Here is a 6,319-nt window from a genome sequence, read left to right as displayed (position 1 = left end):
CCCTTCCTCCCAATTTATATGTTATACTTTCCTTTTTAGTTTGTACCAAAAAGCATATCATACTTCCTTATTTAGTAGTAATTTAACTTAATATGTTATCAATAAAAAAAGTAAATTTACGGATGGCTTGCTTTCTCTCTCACAGTGCACCTGCGCCAACTATGGGCAAGAGAGCTCGCATCCCATCCCAGAAGGCTCTAATGGCCAAGGAAGCTTCCATATCATATGAGATCATTCAACGAGGGCAGAAATCAAGCAATGGTAGCAATGAATTAGCAAGAAAAACTCTATCCAGTCTAAGGCTGTATTGTGGGCCGGGCCGGGGCCGGGACCGTGAGACCACGGGCCAAACGGGCCGGTTCAAACGGTCCTAAAAGCCCACTGTGGGTCGATCCTCCAGGTTGAGACCGCGAGCCCCGGACCGTTTAGCCCGGGACCGGCTGGCGGGCCTGGGTCGGTTCAACCGGGCCAAACGGGCCCAACGGCTATTTTTCAAAAAAAAATATTTTTTTAAAATTTGGCCAACTGTTGGAAGTTTAAAAACTAGTCGTTGGCCTGCCAATTTAGCCGTTTGGCTTTTTAAAAAATAGCCATTTGGCCCCCAAACTTTATTTTAACCCCAAACTTTTTATAATTACACTTTTTCTCTATTCTCAACTATAAATACCCCCTCATTCTTTCATTTTTACTCACCAATCTCTCTCAATCTCTCCCTAATTTTCTTCTATAATTGCTTACTTTATTATTGCAATTTGTGAAAAATTGTGAAGTTGGTGAATTGAAGTCTTCAAGTCTTCAACGATATACAATTTTCAAGAAGTTGTTCGTCGATTCGGTAAACTCGTTCCAACTCTTAAGTTTTAATATTATAGTTTTGTTTGTTTTAGTTTGTATAATTATAATTAATATGGCCTTTTCTTTGAAAAAAATATTTGCTGGTAAGGGAAAATCTAAAATTGGTGAATCTAGTCGCCAAGCTAATACTCCTCCCCCGGCTCCCCGACCCAGACCTGTTACCCGTCCTCCTCCACATGTTATTCTTGATAGTGATAATCCTTGTTTTCAATTTACCGATAGTCAATTTTGCCATGATGTTGCACCGGGTCAACAATTAAATGATGAATATATGAATGCTCTTTATCCTAATGAAACTATCGATGAAAATGATGAGGAAAATGATGATTTAGATGAAACGCAACCGGATTTAGATGATACACCTACTAGTCCTGTTGTTAACCCAACTGATAATAATCCAAATGATGCCCCGCCTGACCCTCCTGTAGTAACCCCTACTTTTAATAGACAACCTTCTAAACGGCCCGAAACATCTCTTGTTTGGCACTTTTATACTCAACTAAGAGAACAAAATAAGGCTAAGTGTAAAACTTGTGGGTCTTTGATGGCTCATGTAACGACCCGGCCGGTTGTTTTTGGAAATTACGCCCCGATCCCCCATTAACTACTTCCCTTAAGTTCATTTCTGCTATTTTGGTTTGCCGGGACGTTCGGTGTTGGGATTCGGAGTGTTTTGGGACACTTAGTCCCTAAATGAGAGCTTAAGAGTTGAAAAATGGTCCGTAATCGGAACAGTGTGAAGATGACCTCGGAATGGAAATCCGATGGTTCCGTTAGCTCCGTTAGGTGATTTCGGGGTTGGAAGCGTGTTCGGAATGTATTTTGGAGGCTCGTAGCTCATTTAGGCTTGAAATGCCGAAGTTTGAATTTTTGAAGTTTCCGGTCCGATAGTGAGTTTTTGATCCGAGGGTCGGATTGGAATTCCGGAAGTTGCAGTAGCTCCGTCATGTCATTTGGGATGTGTGTGCAAAATCTCAGGTCATTCGGGCGAGGTTTGGTTAGGTTTTTGATCGAAAGTGTGTTTTGTTGGAATTTAAAGTTCTTAGGCTTGAATCTTTGATTTAATCGGACTTTCGGTGTTGTTTTAGGTGTTTTAAGGATTGGTACAAGTTCGAATAAGGTATTAGGTGGTATTGGTGCTTTTGGTTGAGGCCCCGGGGGCCTCGGGATGATTTCGGGTGGTTAACGGCAAAATTTGAGAAGTGTTGCAGCAGCTGAAGTTTTTCCCTTCTGGTATTTTCGCTTCTGCGGCTTGGGAACCGCAGAAGCGGCCTTAGCATCGCAGGAGCGAATTTGGGCTCCCTCAGCTTTTTCCGCAAGTGCGAAGGATCTACCGTAGATGCGGTTACGCACCTGCGAGGCTTCTATCGCAGATGCAGCCCCGAGTCTTTTGTGAGAAACCGCAGAAGCGGTAAGTATTTCGCAGAAGCGGCAACCGCAGGTGCGGTTTAAGATCGCAGAAACGGAACCCTGGATTTTTAATGAAAACCGCAGAAGCGGCTCGTGGTCCGCAGAAGCGGTCCCTTGTCCGCAGAAGCGGAAATGACTATTCAGAAATATCAATTTCGAGGGTTAAATTTCATAAGTTTGAAAATCGATTGAGAGCTCGGGAGAAGGCGATGAGTGGGTTTTGAAGAGAAACTCATTGGGTAACGTTTCCTTGATCCCTTTTCATTATATTTCATCATTATATAGCTAAATACATCATTGGAATTCGAATTTAGGATCAAAAGTTGGTTAATTTGGGGAAAAACTTCATTGCCTAAACTATTGAGTTTTGAGTGGGCATTTGACCTCCGATTTGGGAGATTTTTATATGGTTAGACTCGTAAGAGTATGAGGGTTCTGAAAATGTGAAAATTATTCGATTTCGAGACGTTGGCTGGAGGGGCGTTTTGGTCATTTTACCTATTTTTGCGCCCTAGCTGTAAATTTATTAGCGGAATCAGTTGTTTGCAATATTATTTACAATGTGTAATTGAATTGAATAGATTTGGGCCATTTGGAGTCGGATACTCGTGGCAAGAGCGTGGTTTCTAGTTGATATTGAGCCGGTTCGAGGTAAGTAGCTTGTCTAACCTTGTGTGGGGGACCTTTCCCCTTAGGATATTGTTATTTGGTATTTTGAGTGCCTTGCACGCGAGGTGACGAGCGCGTACTTGAGCCAATTGTTGAAAATCCGGTTTTACTTAAGATATTGCGATTGAGTTTCTTTCATATTTGCTTTATTCTACTTGCAACTATAACATGTGCTAGATTAGGAGAGCATGTTTAGTTGTTTTAACTTGCCTACTTGCTTAAGTTGCCTTGACTGTACTACATGAGGCATGTTAGGCCAGTACTACCCGTTGCTTGTCTTTGTACTTCATTTCTGTGTATCTTCTGGTTGTGATTGCGCATTTACATTGGGACTACGGATGTGGGATTCCGGTAGCTCCCCCCCTTGTTTGTTTACTTTGGGACTACGGGTTCGATTCCCGGTAGATCCCCCTGCACTTTTACTTTGGGACTGCGGGTTAGATTCCCGATAGATCCCCCTGCACATTGATAGTTGGACTATGGGACGGTATCCCGGGAGATCCTTCGGATATACACATATGATGGACTACGGGACGGTATCCCAGGAGATCCACTGGACAGTTGTGAAAAGGACTACAGGACGGTATCCTGGGAGATCCTCGTTGTTACCGTTGGTATTGAGCTGTACTTATTCTGTGGTTGTTCCGTTCTTGTGTATTTGCTATTGCCTTGTTTAACCTGTCTTATTTCACTGCTGTATTTATTATTTCTGTCAGATTATCATACTGTTAATTATTGTTATTACTATATTTGTCTCAGTATGGCCCTGACCTTCCTCGTCACTACCCAACCGAGGTTAGGCTTGGCACTTACTGAGTACCGCTGTGGTGTACTCATGCCCTTCCTGTGCATGTTTTTCATGTGCAGATCATCCAGGTACCTCTACTCAGGTGCACTATCAGTGAGGCAGGAGGACTACGGAGACTTCGAGGTAGATCTGCTGCGTCCGCAGACCGACGAGTCTCCCTCTTATTCTATCTTTAGTACTTAGTTTTCCTTCTTTCGGTTGTTAGAAATTCTGGAGTTTGGAACCTTACTATACACTTCTGTAGCCTGTGTTGCCCGTGAGTTTCCGGGTTTTGGGAATTATTTTAGACTTGTGATATTGAGTTGTACTTTCCAAGCGGCATTCAGTACAATTTCCTTTAGATATTTGATTTGATTTTCTCTATTTTTCCGCAATTACTATATTTCCGCAAATGTTAGGCTTACCTGGTCATGGGGACCAGGTGCCGTCACGACATGTTCACGGTTGGTGAACTAGGGTCGTGACAGCTCATAAATATACTGGAGACCGTAGCGGTACGGGTAGTTTGACTAGAAACATAAAGAAACACCCTAGAGATAAAGCTAGATAACTTCAAATGAAAGCTGTGCAAGAGGGGAGAAGTGTAGGTACTGAGGTTAACCCTAGTACCGGGTCAAATCTAGCTCAACCGGGAATTAACATTGTTACCAGTGGCATTTTATATTACGATCCAAATAAAGATCGTGAAGAATTGGCAAAAATGGTTACTGTTATGTGCTTACCCTATAGTTTTCCTTCTAACCCTCACTTTGTGCATTATATTGGAAGAGTTTATAATCCTACTTATAAAGGATGGCCCCGCGCAACCGTAAAGAGAGATATTTATAAATATAAACATGAATATGAACAATATTTGCGCTATTTATTTACTCATATAGATTGTCGCATTGCTATTACTACTGATATTGGTAGAAGTGGTAATGACTGTGATTATCTTACTGTAACCACTCATTGGAATGATGAGGAATGGAAAATGCAAAAGCGCATTATTGCTTATAGAATAATTAATTCACGTCACACATGTAAGTTTATTGCTAACACAGTTGCAGATATTTGTAGATATTTTTGCATTAGAGATAAAATAATGTCAGTTTCTATGGATAATGCTTCTAGTAACACTAATGTTATAGGCTTGCTTACAACTACACTAAATCCTGCATTTAGTAATATGTTCCATGTTAGATGTATTTGTCATATTTACCATTTAATCGTCGGTGATAGTATGAAAATTTTAAATGTGGAAATTGAAAAGGTTAAAATGGCTCTTAATTGGCTTTTTTATTCAAATCGTAGAAGTAGACTTAGAGAATATTTTAAAAAATGTGATGAATTTGGCCTTAGAGAGAGAAAGGTTCCTAAAGCTTGTCCGACTAGATGGAATTACATGTACGAAAGTTTAGTTGTTCCATATGAATATAGAAACCCAATAAACACAACGTTTAATGCTCGTGTTGGTGGTGGTGATGATGATGAGCACTTTACAAATCAGGATTGGACTAATGTTAAAATTCTTGTAGATTTTTTAGAACAATTCATGTTGCTACAAATGAATTATTTGGGCAATATTATCCTACTATTTCTAACTGTTTAGTTTATATTGCAGCACTTGCAGATTTATTTGTTCAATTTTCAGAGGGTGGGGTAATTTATCAACTTGCTATTGATTCTATGAAAGATAAGTTAAAAAAATATTTTTTCCATATCCCCCCTATTTATGGTGTTGCTGCCATGTTAAATCCTACCATGAAATTAGGAGGTCCTCACTTTTGGTATACAAATATTTATAAGGCTTTAGATCTTTCAGATGAGGAATTTGCTACACTTGCAGATGCAAAAGCCTCAATTAAAATAAATGCTCAAATAATTTATAATGCTTATCAACTTGCCTTAGATCATGTTAGACCAAATGTTCCAACTCCTACTTCGCCTAGTTCGCAATCATCTAAAAGAACTACGGGCCTAAAAGCACTAAGTTCTTGGACGGAGTTTAGGGGTTTTCAAGGTGATAATATTGGTGATACTTCACAACTAAATGAGCTTCAAGTTTATTTGTCGCAGGGACTTGAAAAAGAGAATCCCGACGGCTCCTTTGATGTTTTGGAATGGTGGAAGGACAGAGAAAAACACTTTCCGGTTCTTTCAAGGATGGCTCGAGATATTTTAAGTGTTCAAGCTTCAACAGTGGTATCCGAGAGCGCTTTCAGTCAAGCGAGACTTCAAATCGGTGATCATAGAGCGTCTATGAGGGAGAGCTTGGAAAAATCAGTACTCTTCATAGATTGGATCCGTTCGGAAAGAAGAAATTTTGGGCTTGCTGAATCACAACTGGAGATAGACGAAGCTTATGAAGAAATGCTAGCGGAACTTGCGGAAGATGTTGCTTCGCCCGGAAGCGGTGATGAACAAGCTTCTTTTCCGCCACCACCAACGGAAATTCCTCCGAACCTTGAAGGATTTATGAAATTTGTTAGAGATAATATGCAGACTAATATGTAACTTGTATTTTGGCACATCTTCATTAGTTTTTTTTCCTTTTAATGGTGGTATTAGTACCTTGTTGTGCTCATTCCATTGGGG

This window comes from Nicotiana attenuata, chromosome 6 (genome assembly GCF_001879085.1).
Source record: "Nicotiana attenuata strain UT chromosome 6, NIATTr2, whole genome shotgun sequence".
Lineage (NCBI taxonomy): Eukaryota > Viridiplantae > Streptophyta > Magnoliopsida > Solanales > Solanaceae > Nicotiana > Nicotiana attenuata.
The sequence above is the reverse complement of the archived record's forward strand: the minus strand, read 5'-3'. Positions refer to the sequence as shown.